Source organism: Struthio camelus, chromosome 15 (assembly GCF_040807025.1).
Source record: "Struthio camelus isolate bStrCam1 chromosome 15, bStrCam1.hap1, whole genome shotgun sequence".
Taxonomy (NCBI): domain Eukaryota; kingdom Metazoa; phylum Chordata; class Aves; order Struthioniformes; family Struthionidae; genus Struthio; species Struthio camelus.
The window spans coordinates 6,296,218-6,315,809 of record NC_090956.1 but is presented as its reverse complement, the minus strand read 5'-3'; the positions used below and the strand labels follow the sequence as shown (position 1 = coordinate 6,315,809).

At 41.2% G+C, this 19,592-nt stretch overlaps 1 protein-coding gene across 3 annotated transcripts in view; it reads right to left on the bottom strand.

Annotated features, from left to right (window-relative positions):
• The window catches only part of MAD1L1 (mitotic arrest deficient 1 like 1), a 373,922-nt gene that overhangs the window by 334,025 nt on the left and 20,305 nt on the right, over window positions 1-19,592 (bottom strand). The window lies entirely within an intron of this gene.

The window sequence follows — 19,592 nt, the reverse complement described above, 5'->3', positions numbered from 1 at the left end:
CCAACAGCCTCTGCAGGGAAATGGCCGTCCTTTTCAGAGACTTCTCTTTAAATCACGAGCGTAAAAGAGGTTCAAGTTTAGATGAAGGCAGCTTACGGAAAAACCCATATGATTTCACATCTTAAACCTGATTTCAACATGGAGAGTCCTGGAGACTTTAGCTGTCAAGTTAACAAGGTTCTGAAAAATGCAATTCTAAGCAGCTCATAATTCACCCAAATATAACAAATTTAATCACAAGGCTAGTATCAGGCACATCTCTTCTGCCATGTTCAGCGCCTCCCCCCCAGTAGAACTGTCTGGTCCCTGCGTCAGTGAAATAATTGCACAGATTTTTACATGGGCAAAAAAAGTATATTTGCCTCAACTTTATTCTCAGAGTCTCAGAAATCTGTGCCATAGTGCATTAGCCCTGAGAAAGAGAACTGAAACTAATCCAATAGTGAAATGAGATGGTATCATAAAAGCCATAGATTTCTCGTAATGACAGTTACTGACCAATTTCCAATAAAAAACAATCATCCTCATCTCTTTGGCAATTCACATCAACGATTAGTTTCAGCAGTTGGCAGCTTTAGGTTTGTACTTATTTTTGGAGGATGTTTTATTGGCGTTAGATACTTTTTAAAAAAGTGGAGTGGCATGGATGCAACAGGAAACTAAGTCAAAGGGTTTCAACCCCTGCTAAAGAAGAGTTAACTTTCTGTAAAACTAAATTGTGTCACATGCTCAGAGACACAGACTTCCCTTGCATGCCCTCTGCTATCAAATACCTTTATTGAGACGTCTACATCCCATGCTGATCACACAGCTTGGCAAAAGTCAAACTTCTTCAGTTCCAAGTAGAGAAATGCCTCTGGATGATGCACAATGAAATTAAATCAGATCAGCTTTCGATTTGAAGAGAACTGGTCAAGCTCCCCAACCATGACAAATACTAGCCAGCCCTCATTGCTGTAAACAGCCACCTCATTTCAGAAGTTTCTGAAAACAACGGCGCATAAAGAGATAACTTTGTGAGCATCCCAACATGCACTTAACGTGTTCTGGCCTTGGGAACATCTGTCTGATGGGCTAGCTGTACATGAATTTCGCTAAAGCTCCATCCATTTCCTATTAAACAGTTGATATCAAAATTAGTATTAAAGAGCCAACAAGTCTTCCATCAGAGAACGTGTTTGACAACATAGCTCCCCAACGCTGCTCAGATCACCACTGCTCCGCGAGGGAAGTTTGAAAAACTCTACCCTCCCACGAGTACACCTAGAACCTGCTTTGGGAGCAGCTGCTTCTTCATGCACTGCTAGGATGTACCCTGCAAACAGCTTCCTTTGCCATGTGCTAATGGAGCCCATGCAACCACAGAAAAAATAATAATAATTAAAAAAAAGAACCTATGTTTGCATCAGCTGCGTAAAATCCTCTATATGAAACTACGCACGCACACATACTACGATTCAAGGGCAGGATGTTACTAAAACTGAATCATATGCTCTGTAATTATAAAGATAATATGAAAAGCAGACGATACGAAGTGGCTTCCAAAGCGTGAATCTAGATGAATCACTTAACTCCAGTTTCTCTCTCCTGGGTAAAGCACAAGGAACCAAAGCTAGAATCTTCTTCCTCTGTCCCATCAGCCCACCTTGAGACCCTATTTCCTTCTACAACAGCCTTTAAACAAAATCTTCCTTTCCAGGATCTCAGAATAACCAAACAATTAGGTGAGCATTTAATACTCATTTGGAAAAAAGGTTTTTTGCCCTAAAGGTGCAAATTAGTCCAGCAAAGCTTAGGAGCAGAGTAAGGCTGAAGATGGACAAAATTACTGTTCAACAAAGCTCTTTGACTTCCTTTGAAGTGCAGATAATTTGAAAAAGAGCAATTTAACAGCAATAAAACCCCTAAAACTGCTCAAATGAAGAGAAAAAATTAACTTAATGGGATGCCCAACCAAGTTATTCAGCTTCACGCAATGAGTCTCAAGCCCCCACTGGCACACTTTACAACTTTTAACATGAAAAATGGCTTATGCTTTCTTTCTTTCTTTTTTTTTTTTTTTTTAAATGCACAAAACTGGCATTTTACAGACATTTGCTAGAATGCTTGGTTGGGCTGTCTTAGTTAAGGACTTATTAGCATTCCATTATAAACTCTGACAGTCTTAGAATTAGCTCTTGAAGTAACATTAAGCCAAGACACAGTAAACAGCTGAGAATTTTTAAAGTAAAAATTGGATTATTTTGTAATTTATAATTTATTAGAATGTCAACATCTTATTGCTTCTATAAAATGCTTCAAAATTTACAGCAAAGGAAGAGATCTGATTTTAGTTAGATCTTTGACGTTAATTTTTAGCTATGGATCTGGAAGACAAAAGACTAAACAGAAAAAACAAGCAACCAACTCTGTTTTTTAAAAAAATTGTTTGAAACTACCAAACTAATGACATACACGTAATACTAAATTGCTCAGAATCACCTATTTTTGAAAGTCTCTGAAACTAGCACATCTCTATATAGTTTTAACTCAGTATGAATATACAAAGAGATACAGATTTGTGTGTCTCAACTAAGTCATATTAAACCGAAATGGAACGTTCCCACATTTTTGGCACCGCATTTTAGGTGGATCCAAACTGTTTTAGACTTGAGCATAATTAACAGACAAAGACCAGAAATAGAAGCCTTTACTGAAGTGTGTGTTAACGAGAATCAGGCACAGAAAGGGAAGGCACAGCTGCCTGCCTCTCTTCAATCCAAAAAATTCTCCTTCCTCCTTTTAAGGCAGCCTCCCAAAAACATAAAATCTGGGGCTTGCCCCTTATCCACTTCTGCATGATGCGCAGAAGCGCAAAAAGATTCAGAGTCTCCTCTCTCTGAACAGGGCCTTCTCTATTTTTAAACAAGAATTTCCACTTCTTTTAAGGCTGGAGGACAAGAGCATCTGAAGAACGTACACAGAACAATAACATGACAAAGAGGGAGGCGTTCTGGAAAGGTATTTTAGTTGTTTCAAATATCTCTGTGTGACTAGAAAGAGTATCTACAATAGTTTCTTCATGTACGTTTGAAGGCAGTCCCCAGATGGCCTTTTGGCGTAGCTGAGCTACACAACCACTAACTCCTGTATCGCTGGTTTGCAGGACCCCTGCTTATTTCTCATGCTTCACCAGCATGCAAGTCCAGAAGCAGTTCAGCTCCTGTGACGACTTATCCTCCAGGGATGTAGGGCGCACAACCATAATCACAACAGTACATACGGACTTTCCAAAATATGACTACATAGAGTCTTTAAGTTTAATTTGGTCACGCTAACTCTAAGTGTATATCAGGAAACGGTAACTTGCAATACTGCATTCCCCCTAAATATGTATCAGCTCCCTTAACTCCCCTTTACCACGCTAAAGGAAATCACCACCACTAAAATCTGGCCTGGGAGATCTGGAGTTTCACCCCAGTGCTTCTTCCTTAGCCAAAAAGCCCCCTCAGGCTCCAGGCCAGGCACTCGCACCAAACCGCCAACGTTGCAGTGCCTGTACTGCCCCTTCTACTGCCGACTACGTTACAGCGAACCATACGGTAAGGAATCTGCTGCACACACTGTTCGCAAAAATAATTAAATTCTTCTGATTTCCTAGGCAATTAGGGCACATTCAGTGTGTGGTAACACTTTGATTAAAAATGTTTTGAAGAGCAATCATTTACCTTTACTCATTCAAACTGAGGTGCTAAGAGTTGGCAAAAAAAAAAAAAACCCCACACACTAAGGTATATCTTATACTGTTTCTCCAAAAAATTGCAAGCTCAATATTCTACGTCAAAAAGCAAGAAGTGAAGTGTAAAAAGAAAGCAACTGGCAATATCTCAGCTTCTGAGTCTCCCTTCCTTTAGAAAATAAACCTCATATTTTTGAGCAGACAGAATCAACAAATTCAATTGCTCCTTACCAAAAAAAAAAGTCCACATTAAGCACTCAAAGCAGAACAACTCATTTGTAAGAAAGCATTTTTAGTGAGCGTAAGCATCTTGACAATTCCAAAGACCAATAATTGATGTGTCTCTTTTAAAACAACTGCAAAGTTAGCAATTAATCCAATCAAGCCATAATTTGAAGAGGAAAAATAGTGACATAACTGTCTGATTCCAGTCAATAGACTTTTTTGGTTTTAATGAAATAAAGTTTTCTGCTCCCAAAGCTATCAATATGGCATCACAACAGATAATCTTTCCATTTTAATTTCTTCTTTAAAGATATATTTAAGAGCTCAAGACGATAAAATTAATTTTGGAGAAATCTAATCATTTGGCTGCCATTTTAACACGCCAATCTTCTTTCCCATCCCCACCACTGCCTTAACAGCAAGCAGAGGGGGGAAAAAAAAAAAAGAAAAAAAAAAAGGAAACATGGGAAGCACATGCATCACATTATTTCATTTACAGAATCACAGAATCGTTTAGGTTGGAAGGGACCTCTGGAGATCATCTAGTCCAACCCCCCTGCTCAAGCAGGGCCCTCTAGAGCATATTGCCCAGGATCACATCCAGACGGGTTTTGAATAGCTCCAGCGAAGGAGACTCCACTACCTCTCCGGGCAACCTGTTCCAATGCTCTGTCACCCTCACAGTGAAGAAGTTTTTTCTCAGGTTCAGATGGAACTTCCTGTGGTTCAGCTTATGCCCATTGCCTCTTGTCCTGTCACTGGGCACCACGGAGAAGAGGCTGCCCCTGTCCTCTTGACACTCCCCCTTCAGATACTTGTACACGTTGATGAGATCGCCTCTCAATCTTCTCTTCTCCAGGCTGAACAGGCCCAGCTCTTGCAGTCTTTCTTCATAGGAGAGATGCTCCAGCCCTCTAATCATCTTGGTAGCCCTCCGCTGGACTCTCTCCAGGAGTGCCATGTCTCTCTTGTCCTGGGGAGCCCAGAACTGGACACAGTACTCCAGGTGAGGCCTCCCCAGGGCTGAGGAGAGGGGGATATCACCACCTCCCTTGACCCGCTGGCAACACTCTGCCTAATGCACCCCAGGATCCCATTGGCCTTCTTGGCCACAAGAGCACACTGCTGGCTCATGTTTAACTTGTTGTCCACCAGAACTCCCCCAGGTCCTTCTCGGCAGAGCTACTTTCCAGCAGGTCCACCCCCAGCCTGCCCTGGTGCATGGGATTATTCCTGCCTAGGTGCAGGACCTTGCACTTGCCTTTGGGGAACTTCAGGAGGTTCCTCTCCGCCCACCTCTCCAGCCTCTCCAGGTCCCTCTCAAGGGCAGCACAGTCTTCTGGTGTGTTAGCCTCTCCCCCCAGTTTAGGATCATCAGCAAACTTGCTGAGGGGGCACTCTGTCCCTTCCTCAAGGTCATTGAGGAATATATTGAACAAGACTGGACCCAGGACTGACCCCTGGGGGACACCACTAGCCACAGGCCTCCAACTTGACTCTGCGCCACTGACCACAACCCTCTGAGCTCTGCTATCCAGCCAGTTCTCAAGCCACCTCACCGTCCACTCGTCTAGCCCACACTTCCTGACCTTACCTAGGAGGATATGATGGGAGACAGTGTCAAAAGCCTTGCTGAAGTCCAGGTAGACAACATCCACTGCTCTGCCCTCATCTACTCAGCCAGTCATTCCGTCATAGAAGGCCATCAGATTGGTCAAGCATGATTTCCCTTTGGTGAATCCATGCTGACTACTCCTGATCACCTTCTTGTCCCCCAGATGCTTAGTGATGACCTTCAGGAGGAGCTGTTCCATCACCTTGCCAGGGATGGAGGTGAGGCTGACAGGCCTGTAGTTTCCTGGCTCCACCTTCTTACCCTTTTGGAAGACTGGTGTGACATTGGCTTTCTTCCAGTCCTCAGGCACCTCTCCTGATCTCCAGGACCTTTCCAAGAGGATGGAGAGTGGCCTAGCAATAACATCCGCCAGCTCCCTCAGCACTCGTGGATGCATCCCATCGGGGCCCATGGATTTATGGATGTCAAGTTTGGACAAAAGAGCTCTAACCTGATCCTCCTCCACCAAGGGAGAGTCTTCCTTTCTCCAGCCTTCCTCTCTTGTCTCCAAGGTCTGCAATTCCTCAGGACTGGCCTTAGCAGTGAAGACTGAAACAAAGGCAGCATTCAGCAACTCTGCCTTCTCTGTATCCTTCGTCACCAGGGCACCCGCCCCATTCAGCAGCGGGCCCACGTTTTCCCTAGTCTTCCTTTTGCTATTGATGTATTTGAAGCAGGCCTTCTTGTTGTCCTTGACATCCCTTGCCAGATTTAATTCCAACTGGGCCTTAGCCTTCCTTGTCGCATCCCTGCACGCTCTGACAACGTCCCTGTATTCCTCCCAAGTGGCCTGTCCCCTTTTCCACATTCTGTACACTTCCTTCTTCTGCTGGAGTTTGGCCAGGAGTTCCTTGCTCATCCATGCAGGTCTCCTGCCCGCTTTGCTCGACTTCTTCCTCAGAGGGATGCACTGATCTTGAGCCTGGAGGAAGTGATGCTTGAATATTAACCAGCTTTCTTGGACCCCTCTTCCTTCTAGGGCCCTACCCCAGGAGATTCCCCTAAGTAGGTCCCTGAAGAGGCCAAAGTTAGCTCTCCTGAAGTCCAACGTTGCAATCCTACTTATTGCCCTGCTCCCTCCTCGTAGGATCCTGAACTCCACCATCTCATGGTCACTGCAGCCAAGGCTGCCCCCAACACCTTCACCTCTCCAACTAGACCTTCTTTGTTTGTTAGTACAAGGTCTAGCATTGCACCTCTCCTCGTTGGCGTCTCCACCACCTGAGTCAAGAAATTATCATCAATGCTTTGCAGGAACCTCTTTGACTGTTTGTGCCTAGCTGTGCTGTCTTCCCAGCAGATGTCAGGGTGGTTGAAGTCTCCCATGAGAATATATTATATATATATTTAGCCTTGCAAGTGAAAGGCTTTAGAGACCTCAAGGAGAGGGAATGCTATACATAGTAGTATCAAACTTGCTGTTAATGAGATTTGGAAGTTAAGATAAAAATAGTCAGGGGTTTTTTAATCTTCACCCAAAAGTCAGGTCATGTTGCATCATCACATGACGAGTTTTGAGAGGTCATGGCAAAACAAAAGCAGTTTTCTAGAGTTTGATAAAAAGGTGCCGGAGCACAACAGAAAAGTTACTTACACAGCAAAGCCAGAGAGCTTTGCCTTTCCAAAACAGATCCAGCTTCACACAAATCACCATTGCCGACTTCCAGGCTCCTCTTCTCTGGGTGCAATGTGGGAGAGCAGCTGAGGCAGCCTAAACGCCTGTTGCTGCTGAAGGGATGATCACTGGTTTTGCTTGGTTAACGTTCTGTCACTAAAGGTCTGATTCAGCTTGCTGAAATTACCCCTTTCAGCATGGAGCTCTACACCGGCTCAGCTGTCTTTTCATCAAAACATATCCTCAAACTCTCATCGAGCTTACAGCTCTACAGCCTGTGAGTCAGGTAACATCAGCCACATGGGCAAAGTGAAAGGAGGCTCAAGTGTGAGATGCATGAACTGTCAATCTGGCTCTCAAAGGCAGTAAGAAATCCAGGCTATGTTTTAAGGGATCCACCACCACATCGTTGTTTCAATTTTTGAGTGGATGAACGTCATCTCTCAATGATTTCTTTTAGCACTGTCAAAACTAGACCTTCATTAAGAGTCAAAACTAATCTCAGCTTCAAACAGAGAAAAGATGCATTACCTCAAAGGAAAGCACATATGCAGCAAGGGAAACAGAGAGTTAACTAGGAGAACCGAATAAACTATCTTGAGCTCCTACTAATGACAAGCATATCCGCATACAAGCTCAATTTGTACTGCTGCTAACCCACAGAGATGTCCTTTAATTGCTCTGCTGTTTCACGCTACAGCACAAGGCTGACCAGTTGGTGTGACTGGAGCAAAACACAGTTTGCTCTCCAGCCTGTTCATCTGCCGTTCTTCGACTTTTTGCACGAAAGCTAATTGTAGCATAAATAATGAAAAAAATATTATTGGCTCTAGATCTCTTATGCTTGGCACTGACAAAACATTCAGAAGTATACTTTGTCACATCCCGGATTTTGGGTTGACTCTCTCCATAGTCAAAGCCAAAAAAACCCAGTCTTTTTAATTCCACGATACAGATCAATTCCTCCTTGCAGCATGCTCACAGCACGCATTGCTATGCGTTACCCCAAAGGAAAAAAGGAAGAGATGTCACATTTCAACTGTGTTATGACACAGAACAACTCTAATTAGAATTAAAATGCAACAACTCAAAAGGCAACAATAACCAACCTAATAGCTTTGCAAATATGCTCTGTGCTTCTTGGCTTGTCTATTAAGTGTTCTGTATCCTGTTTGTTTCCTATACAGGAAAACAAACAGTTCCTTCCTTTTGGAGGTTATCAAGGAAGCATGACAAACTTATTACACTTACTAAACCATAAGACTGAGTGGCTTTGAAATACTCTCAAAGCATCGCTTGATACAACGCAAGTAAAACCGTTATTTAAGAAATCAAGGAAAATCTTTGGTCTTTAGTAATAGAGAATTCCTATAATTGCAGTGTCATTCTTCAAGTTACACAGCATTGTCCAGAATCATATTCTTCATTCCCATCTTTTCTAATTGTGACCAGGACTCATCATAATTGTTTTCCCCCCCTTAAACAAGAAACACACTCACCACTATATTGAAGAAAGCAATCCTTAAGTAGCTAGGAATTCATTTATAATCCATTTGAAATTCTAAACCACATTATAGCCTTGTACTATTGAAGACTAAGATGACTTATGTGGATAAGAGGGTTTTTTCTTAACTTTCCAAGAAAACGAACACAGATTAGAGATCACACAAGAAAAATTTTAAACATTTAAAGCAGATGTTTTAGCTATTTACCGGCAATAGAACATAAGCAGTAAAGTTGAAAAGGATCATAAAGGATATTCAAAAATGGCTGTTGCTGCTCAAATACTAGCAGATATCAGCACAATCTTTACAATGAAAGCAGTAAATGTTTTTTTCCCCTCAATTTGCAACTTAAATAGTCCACCTAATTACATACTAATGATGACACCGAAAATAAATTCTTGTACTGTATAATTTTGTACCTATTGCCCTTAAGATTTCAAATACAAAATGTAAACACAGTTAATAATGCAATGCTTTGTTTTATTGCAGCAGGAGTAAAAGCTATTTTAAATCTTTTACCCAATCATGGATTCAGTTAATTTGAGAAAAAAAAAAAAAAAAACAGTAAAAGGAAAAATAATGTGAAGAAATGCATAAAATAATTTATCTTAGGCAGTCATAACTAGGGTAGTTTTTCCTATAGTTTCTATTTGTCTCTGGAGTTAGAACAATGAGAATTTAAGCAGAATGCCAATTATTTATGCTCTTTATACGAGTACACTAAAAAAGCGCATCTTCAGACATTTGGATAATAAGAAATTTCAGGCAAAAAAAATTAATACCTGAAAACCTCAGACAAATATGAAGACGTGCTTGCTGGAATCTAACTAACCAGACAGGTGTATCTTTCAAAGGGATATCAGTGCACAGAGGATCATGAGCACTCCTGAAGGAGATTCAAGGCTCGCTGCTGGGATTACAAAAGGCTAGGAGAGCATCCTAACAGTCAAAATGAAGGTAATAAATGAAACTTTCAAATGCTCAGTTATAAGCCTCTCTTTCTAGACTTCATGTCAATGGATAAAAGCTGGTTCAGAGACCTGCTCTTCACTAACCAGAGAACCAGTAGGGATTACTGGTTACGATGGAAGGATCTCAGCTAGAAAACTTAACTCCTTAATATTGAAATTAGGCAAGAACGTTTATGCAAAGAAACACTTTTTGTATAGAAAAATCTCAGAAAATTGGGTTGAACCTCTGCTGGTTCCATCATGCAGTGCCATTTTTAAGACTTCTGGAGATATTCTACTCTGTCCCGTTGTAAAGAGGGGAATCAGAGCATTGAACGAAGATCATTCCATTGATCTGATACTGAAAAGATTTTGTTAAAATTCAACATTAAATAGTGCATATGGAAACGACCGCTACGACAGCCACTGGAACTATCAAAGACTGATCACATTTTAGGGCACTTATCCTAATTGGTTTAAAGAGTCCAAGGAATCATCTGTAAATCCTATCAGTCCTAAAAACACAAGATAAGCTTCTTTTCAAAGAACAAACAAACAAACAAACAAACAAACAGTAAAACACATATCTTTCTGGTACAACCTTTACCATACATAATTTTTATAGATAACCAGGGCTACTATCTGATAGCAAAGTTAAACACTATAACTAGGATTGGTTACTGACAAAGTGTGCACATTCAATATATATTTGACTATTTTACGGATTTCACAGAACTGATGATCTTGCTTTTTGACACTTGTCTGAGATAATCCTTGAAGGATATTGACTTATTGAAGTTCTTGTATTCTTTTCAATGGCTTTTTTTGCCAGATTCCTGTCAGCTGAAAAATATTTGTCAGCAGTAGCACGAAATCCCTAATCGTGAGCAAGAGGAAATACTAATGATTGTCTACATGTCCTTGCAAGAACCTAGACCATACTTTCAGCTGCTTTTTATATAAAGTGATTGGACATCCCATATATTATTCTTATTTAGACCTGATTACAGTCCCATACCTCTTCAATGTCAAAGCAGGAATGAAGGAACACTTCAAACTACAATAAAAGTTACTCGTAAGTGGATATATACACACCCACAAAAATCACAGGTGAATTTACGCGGACAGTTCTAGAAAGAACAAAAAGCACACCACTTAGATGTTCAGCTGGAATGCTAGGTTATTCTCTCAGACAAAAAACTGGAGTTAAGCCTGTTGTTCCCATTAATTAAAAACTTAAAAACACTGAAGTCAAGCAAAGATTATTTCAAAGCTTTTCACTGCAGATGTTTCACCTCTGGCAGAAGCAGAAATTGAAACAGGCTTTTAACCTCCCAGCAAACGTGGGAGGTTAAAAACCCTTACTGAAATACAGAAAACACGTGGCCCAAAACCACTTATATTTATCACGGAAATCAATAGTGGAACAAATCACGAAGAAAAGGGTTAAGGAAAGTGCTTGCATGGTCAGTAGCAACATATTGCTATAAGATACTGGTATTAAGAGAGCACAAAGAGGTCTCCGCTATAACTGAGCCTCCGTTAGTGGTAGATACATCACATGCATAATGCACTTCAGGAAAAAAGATAAACTTCTGCTATCTAAACCAGACTGAAGAAAGGGCTAAATTTTACAGAGTCTAAGGGACAGAGAGTTTAAGTAATTTGAGTACAAACACCCAAAAACACTCTACAGCAAATTCCAATGTAACAAAATTCAACTTCACACATTTAAAGGTCACACATTTGAAGTTATTAACCACAAGAATTGTACCTCCAAATCTTTGGTTTCTTATCTTATAGTGAAGCAGTCAAATATCACTACACAGCACTATGAGTGCCTGACTCAGTCAGCTCTGAGACATGAGTTGAAATTCTCCACCACCACTGTAGCTTTTTGCTCAGTCTTAGCCTCATGTTCCGGTATCGCACCATTTCCCAACGCTTCCCACTGAGCTCACTTACTATTCTGAGCCTGTTGCTCAGGTAAGGGTTTTAACAAATACATGAGCACACGAGCTTACTATCTGTAACCCTCTACCATCTGTCTCAGACCTCGCTCTTAATGAAGCACAGTTCTCACTCAGCTGTCCACAAGCCAGCAAGTGAGCTTAACTTCAGGAAAATGAATTACACGCGTCCCCAGACACATGTAAATAAAATGAAGAAATTTCAAATTTACAGCGCTGCCTTCAAACCCTCTCCCCCAGCTCAGGGAGGATTAAAAAGGACTTCAAAGAAGCCTGAGTTCCAATTAAAACAGTGTGCCCACCCCAGGGACGCAAGAATATTCCTCTGATTAGTGAGATGCGCTCTTTGAACTGTTTAGCTAAAAAAAGCTTTCCGAACTTTAAACAAATGGAGTAATTCTCTCTTACACTTTCCCCCCCCCAAGTTTCTAAAAATTTATTATTCAAAGCGAAGGACAAATAACACTTCCAATAGAAAGTTTTATGGAAGTCTATTAACACATCAGCTCTAGGCATCCACAAACAGAGACATACCTAGGCCTAAACGCAGCGGTCCCAGCACAAAGCAGATAGATCACGTCGTTAGACTACAAGGGCAGAACCCCACGAGTCTCACTGCTGTTACAGGGGTCCGGAGGTGCTAACACCTAACAGAACAATCAGAGATGGTACAAATTTTCAAGGCAGTTTACAAATCAGCCTAATCAATCCTCAAAACTGCTCCCGCCAGAGGGCGGAGCACATCAATCCCACCTCATTTTGAAATTCCGCTCTTTCCTCAACATCCAAACCTCCCAAGTTGTCCATATGAAGAACCTCAAATCCAAGTCCTTTGACATACAGCGCTAATGAAACAGTAGCCCTCAGTCTTGGCAATATGCACTGATCTAAACAGAATCTCTTCCTATGCACCTCACCCCAAAAAATCCCAAATCCCACTGACTCATCTCCCAAAATAGAACTGAATTACTAACTCCAAGTTTTAACATCAAGAATGATGGACATATTTTCCCATACTGGGAAAATAACTGAGCATGCCAAAGCAGTCAGTGCTAAGTGGATATAATCAAACTGCCAGTGAAAGCCAAACCCCAATCACCACCATCCATAAATAATGGATAATTCATGGCAGAAGGAAATAGAAGCAGACTTAAAGACTCGTTCATAGAAAGTGCAACTGCTGGAGTGTAATCGCATTAAAGATGTAAACAGTGGCATTTCAGCAATTACTGCTCTCCTTTTGCCAGCTCGCTCTCTGACAAACCAGTACATCAGCTCAGCTGCCTGCATCAAGCACAAGGTTCAGAGCAGCCAAAAGTAATTATGATTTCCCTGTGTCTTTGCCACAGGCTTCTGTGACGGGGATTAAGATAAGGACTGGATTGGTGTCACAAGCACTTTGACACCATCTTGGCTTATTGCTATAATAAAGTCTCAGCCTTTTTCAATGCCTGAAGCTAACAGGGGAGCCACTAATAAAATTAAATGATCTAGAGTTTCTAACATTTGAAACGTATTCACAAAAGAAAGAGAAAGCTACCTAGTCTCTCAATAACAAGAAACAAGCTAGCCTCGTTGCTTGACACCATCGTCCAACCTCCCTTGCATACGCATTTACCTTCCAGATCTTATTTCCGCATGCTGTGCGGGACAGCCTACCCACAACCAATTACTCTGTCTTTGGTGAAAGGACATTGCAGAACCAACCAAACAACAATAAGGTGTTTCAAAAAGCCCTTCTAGGATTCCTGTCAGTGTCTACCCCATCGGAGATCTTCCCCTACTAGCCCTCTCCAGGATTACGCAGCTTCCTGATCCCACTCATTGCTGGGGTGACTGCAGGCCTATATAACAGCCTGAGACAAGGTGCATGAGATATTCCCAGCTCCTCAGATTCCACTCGAGCTTGGCTGGGGAGATACTGCAAAGCATTTATAACATACGGCTGAACGGGAGTCCTAATTACACGATATACATAATACCGATCCAATATTGAAGGTGTCTACTTTGCACATGAGAAGCAGTGAACAAATACAAAAGCAACCACAAGATAATTTTAAATCACTAGGGCACAGCTACTTCAACTAGCTTCTTTCTTCCCAGCTTGTATGAATTCTCAAGTTTTGCTGCTACTTCATGGAGAAAAATTTTAATTGACTTCAACAATTCTTATAACCTGACCTTTGCCAGCTAAAAGCATTTTCCAGTCTCAGCAAAATCCTCCCTCTTCTGCCGAACCACTGCTTCCCGCAAAATTCCCCACTTTAGAAGCATCTCAGAAAAAGTGATAGCACTACACCTTTCTTTTAGAACTCGATACCTCCACTATGTTATTGCACTTAATCTTTGCAAAGACAGGATCAAAAAGAAAACACAAAGGCATATGGAAAGCAAGACCCTCAGCTCAAAAGCAACTTTGCAAATGCAAATGCTTAAAGAACACTTGGCTACATGCAGAACATTCATTCTTTGCAGAGTGAGGCACCAAATCCAGGATTTCTGAGCTCCAGCAACACCTTTTTCCTACCAGACTTACGATTTTTGGCAGAAGAAAAATCTGCACACAGCCTGTGACGGCAAGAGAAGACACTTAAAATTTTGTAACTAATGCTTATGCGATACAAAGAGCTCTGTCTAGCCCTGAGTAAGAGGATAAAGGACACTGACCAAAAGGATGCCACAGCTTTCTAAGTTTGATCTTGTGAGGAGACCATCTTTCCAACCAATCGCAGAAACGCAGAGAAAGGCTCAGCAGTACGAGCCTCCCCGTGAAACGGGCTCTGCTCAGCCCAGGCATCCAGCTCCCCTCCACCCCTACCCTGAAAGGCTGACGCCAGGCAAGCAGGTGCGTTCTCCACTAGCCTTCCCTTTCTCATACTACGCCGTGGGCAAAATCCTGGGGCAGCGGGCACAACCACCAGAGTGAGAGAGTCAAATATTTCCTACAAAGATATTTCCTATAGAGAAACTTTATGTTTCTAACCCAGGGAAGTACATCAACAACCACAATCCCCACGTGCGCATTCACCAGAGTCTGTGTAAAACTATTTTTATCAGGTTTAAAATAATTGCTCAAATGTACGGTTTCTCAGAAAGGAGAAACGAGAGCTGCCTATTGATTTTGTATCAGGGCTTCTTCAGAAAAGAAGGGGAGAACATAATAGTTGAAACAAATGTTGCCCCCCCCACATCCTCCCTTCAGCGAGCACAAAGGCTTTGAATACATGAAACCAGCTCGACTGTGTAGTCAGTCTCCAAAAGGCCATCAATTACCTAAATTGGCTGTGTGGCAGACAGAGGAATAAAAATGAGACTGGGTCAAACCAGCTTTGGAAATAGTTTGGGGACGGGGAAAGGGTACATTTCAAAAGAGGATGGGTTTTTATTCTCTCCTTCCCTCCTCCTCCCTCGGTCCCCTGCAATCGTCACGGCCCAAAGAGACAGCAGAAGAAGATTTCATTAATAAATTTATTTCAACTTTCTTTTCAATGGTGCTAAAAATGTATGCAAATCCATTCATAATTAGGTTTAAAAATTCCATTTCATGGGATAATCAGACTTCAAAAAACTCAATTTTAGTTTTAATCAGATTTTAACAAGGATATTAAGTCCATTTCGTTCAGAAGAGGGAGAAACGGCGAATTTAACACAAAATGTATTCAAGCTTAGCCCTGGGAGATAATTAAATAAAATTAATTTGGCAAGGGTTGTCTGTAAATGGAAACGCTCCAGACAGCAGAGCACTTCTCCGAAGGAAACAAAAGCAGCTCATTACTGTACAAACAGATACAAAGCTTATTGTTCGGGCAGAAGGGACCTGCAACTCTTCCACAACAGCAAGCCCACCTGGGCCTCAAGCTACCTCCGACAAACGCAGCAGTGTGCGGAGGAGAGGAGAGGAGTTATTTCCTTCTGGTTTCAGCCAAGTCCCTTAAACTCTCCTAGCCCAGCAAGGATGGAAAACGCAGGAGACGTGTACAGATCTAATGATTCCGAATCAACAAGCCCAGAAAAGGTTTAGAAACAATCTAGCAAGGGACGACTCCTCAGAGCTCTGAAAACCTGTATATATTGGAGGGAGTTAGCAAGATTCTTGTTAGATATAACTCTGAAAACCTGTGCGGTGAATTAGTCCTCATACCACAGGTGTGAATCCCAACTTAATACCAGAAGCAGCCCACTCTCCCTAACAACAGCCGTGGACAGATATGGGTTTTAAAACGTTGGTAACTGTCCTTTTGATGTTTCAATTCTGAAAGGCCAAATAAATAGTTTGTAGTGGGAAGAAGGAAGAGAGCTACCTGAAACAAGTTAGCCCATAAACCTGAATGAGCTTCCACTCAACATCCCTTACTCACTGTCCCTATTCCATTACCTTGCCCTTATTTTTCCTTTATTGCCCCCCATCTTCATGTTTCCTTCATACTGCTCCTTCCCTCTGGAAAAGGGGCCATTTTCAATCTCACTAACAATCTCTTCTAGCTCCCTCACCTTACCCTCTCTCCCCCGCGTTTTGTTTGTATAAGCTCTTTAGCACAGGGAATTTCTCTTACGCTTTCTTATGAATCATCACAAATGCATGGGGTTATACAAATACTGATAATATACTTTAAGAAAAATACTAACACTGTGTAGTTAAATGCTCAGAAGTCAGACACGTACAGTTAAGACTGCAAAAGACCTCCCTATAGCTTGCAGTCACATCCTTCAACCTTATACAGGCCTTTTATATGTACCGTTAAGCATTTGCTTAACTGTCTCTCTAAAATGGAGTATTTCCTCACATAGAGCATAAAAGGCAAAGAGCATTAGAAGTGTACATACGATGGTATCTTAAACACACCACCATCTTACAGTCTTAAATACATAAGTGCAGAGGTACTAGAGACTGCCCGTGAAAGTCACTTGTGTCAAATACTTAAACAACACATTATTATAAAATAGAATGGTTGAGTCTAGAGCAAAGACAGGGGGTTAATTGGTATCCTCCAAACTTCACTCACACAGACACACCATGGTTGAAAAGAACGATACAGGATACAGGAAACAGGCAAATATCTTAGGGGAAAAACAAAAAAAAAGCTACTGTTCTAAATATTCAGCAACAGCCAAAAGATTGCTATTGAGAAAAAGCAAGTTTATCTTTAGCAGCTATCATAAGCCATACAGACAGGAGTATACATTATTTTCCTAGACCTGTGTCTACCCAATTGGGAAAAAAAAAAAATTTAGAGGACTTTTTCACTCTTCCTCTCTACCAGCCTTCCAAATATATCCGTTATTACAACGTGCCAATTGCATTTCCCTATGCCAGCTACTTGCAGGCAGGCAAGTCGATAGGTGTTCTGTCACCTTGACAAATGGGCCAGCTATCCAGAAGGCAGAAGATGTCTTTGCCAAAGTCACACTGGAAACCATCAGACCTAAACGAAAGGCTTGTCACAAAATAGGCTTTATGCCATGAACCCTGGCTGCTAAATTTACAGAAAACCTCCTGAAGCCACAAAGCTTTAACTCTGGGAATACAAAGAGCACACAGATAGAAATGCTGTTTTCAAATATACTAGCAAAACAGAGTGAAAAAATTCATAAGTAGGTTAAAGCATCATCTTCCAAACTGAGTCAATAACAGAGCTGTGAAGCACAGCTGAAAATTGTCCAAGGCAACTGACTGATGAATAGCTGACTCTTCTAACTGAGGATATTGATATTGAACACGTTCTCAGTCAAAGAGAATGACCCACATATCCCCATACCTGCCCTCCTAAGAAAACTGAGCAGGATATCAAGCCCTCACTGAACAGCTTGTAATATACTACAGAAAGAGAACGATTGCTTCAATAAAGCAGAAGATATTTAACTTGATCACAGGATATAACACAGGAAAACACAGAATTTCTTCTTTCTTCCTGCCCAATAGATAGATCTTCCTTTCACACTCTTCCAGAGAGCCCGACCTGCTGTTTGTATCGGAGCCTCTCTGCAACAGAGCTTAAGCAAGTAACTAGAATTCAGAAGGAATTCCAGCGAGGATAACCTGCTCAAGAAAGGGATGCTTGTAATAGCTGCCTCACAAAGAGGCAGAGAAAGTTTACGGACAAGAATAACACAGAGAAAAAGAGTGAGTAAAGACAGAGTCAAAGTGGTACAAAAAAGAGAGAAGAGATGCTCAAGATCAGTAAAGGTATTTCTAGAAAGGCCAGAATTGCACCTACACTGGAAGATCAGTGCTCTCTCTGACTGATCCTAATTTGCTGCACAGCAAGGTGCAGTAAAAGTTGGGAGATACAGGCACCAAAAAACACAGGGGAGGAGCAGCCACACAGAAAAATCAGGTCACAAGGTTAAGACAAAAAATGCTTTTTTGATTTTGCCTCCTCAAACAAATTCGCAAAAGAAAAAGGCATAATTTATAGGAACAGCAGCAATCTAAGACTCTCATTTCTATCTGTGTAACAGTTCACACCTTTGTTACTTATAGTTTCAAATAAGAAACATAACTGAAAGAGTAACAAAGTAAAACATTTTTCTATTCCACGCACCTAATGTGCAATGCCTCTCATTTGCAAGAGTTTTTACTTTCAAAAAAAAGGGAGGGGGTGGAGAGAAACAAGATTGATTATGCTTGACTGTTGCATAACCTATCTGATGAGAGTGGACAAACTTTCCTACCAAAAGTCTACTTCATGTCTTGCACGTTACTCTGAATCCTCTTATCTAGACCAGAATTTGATCGTCTCTGACACTGGATTAGTAAGTAATTTGATCCAACGTGGCAATTTCTGTGCTGTAATTAATTTTAAAATAACTAAATACACTTATGTAAACACAACTAGTTTCAGGGAACCTTGAGGCACATACCACTTTGATCTTTCGGTGCACTAACATTTCAAGTTCACTAAGCTCCTTCAACAAACGTTTGAAACTATTGTGCTGTACTTTTGCTACTAGAAGCCACATTAATTTTTTCTCTCCAAACAATAATGCATATGCAAATGTTCACCTACAGCCATACTCCTTTAATAAAAAAAGCTTGTGAAGGAAGCAAACATAGCCCAGGTAAAGAGATGCTGTGATCAGAAATATTCACTGGCAAAGAAGTCCCAAGGGAAGAAAGATTTTAGCTTAAGGACAGGGCTTACATAATAGTATTACATGGTGTTTAAGCTAGCTTGTCAGAGCTAGGAGCATTTTAAAGATGCTGAAAAACCAAACAGTTTAAATATTCATAAATTTCCAATCTTGTGCCTCCCCATTCTGATGTTGCTGTGCTAGCTACCGTATAGGTACAATTAAAACAGAAAATTAAAACTTTTCTGGCTGATCCAGTACAGAACTCCCACCTGCACTGATGACAAAATAAAAGTAAATGATAAAAATAGTGTCCTTAGAAGTGTGAATCTTTGCTCTCGACATTGATGAGGTTAAGCATTAACCAGTAATAGTCATTTTCAATATGCCATCGTGATGATAACCTGCATCAAATAGGTTCAGGAAAGCTTGTCAAATGATGCAGATCATAGCTGGGTTTTATCTACGCTTTCAGTGAAACTGGTTTTAATAGTTTGGCTCATATTTTCCAGTAAAGTACATATTTTTCAACATGAACAAAGCTTAGCTGTTCGCACAGTTCAGGTTCCTGTCCACATCAGTACCACTTGTTGTGCAGAAACAGCGTCAGGGCAGAAAGATGGACTAACTTCATTCGTTAAAACATCCTCTTACCCAAATGCAATTTTCAGTGCTCCAGCATTAAACAATGCCTGCAATTCCAAACTAAAAGTTACTGCTACATCCTTCACGTTCTTGAGCCCGTTCCCTTCCCTACTCATTGTACGTACATATTCATATAAACGACTGAAAAGAGTATCTAGTTTAGGTCATGTCTAATGCCTTGCAGTTAGGAACTCCAAAGATCTCTTTCCTAACCTTACGGAGTTGCAGCTTTGAAGCAGCGGTTTTTATACTTTTGACCCTACCAGAAGCTTCATTCA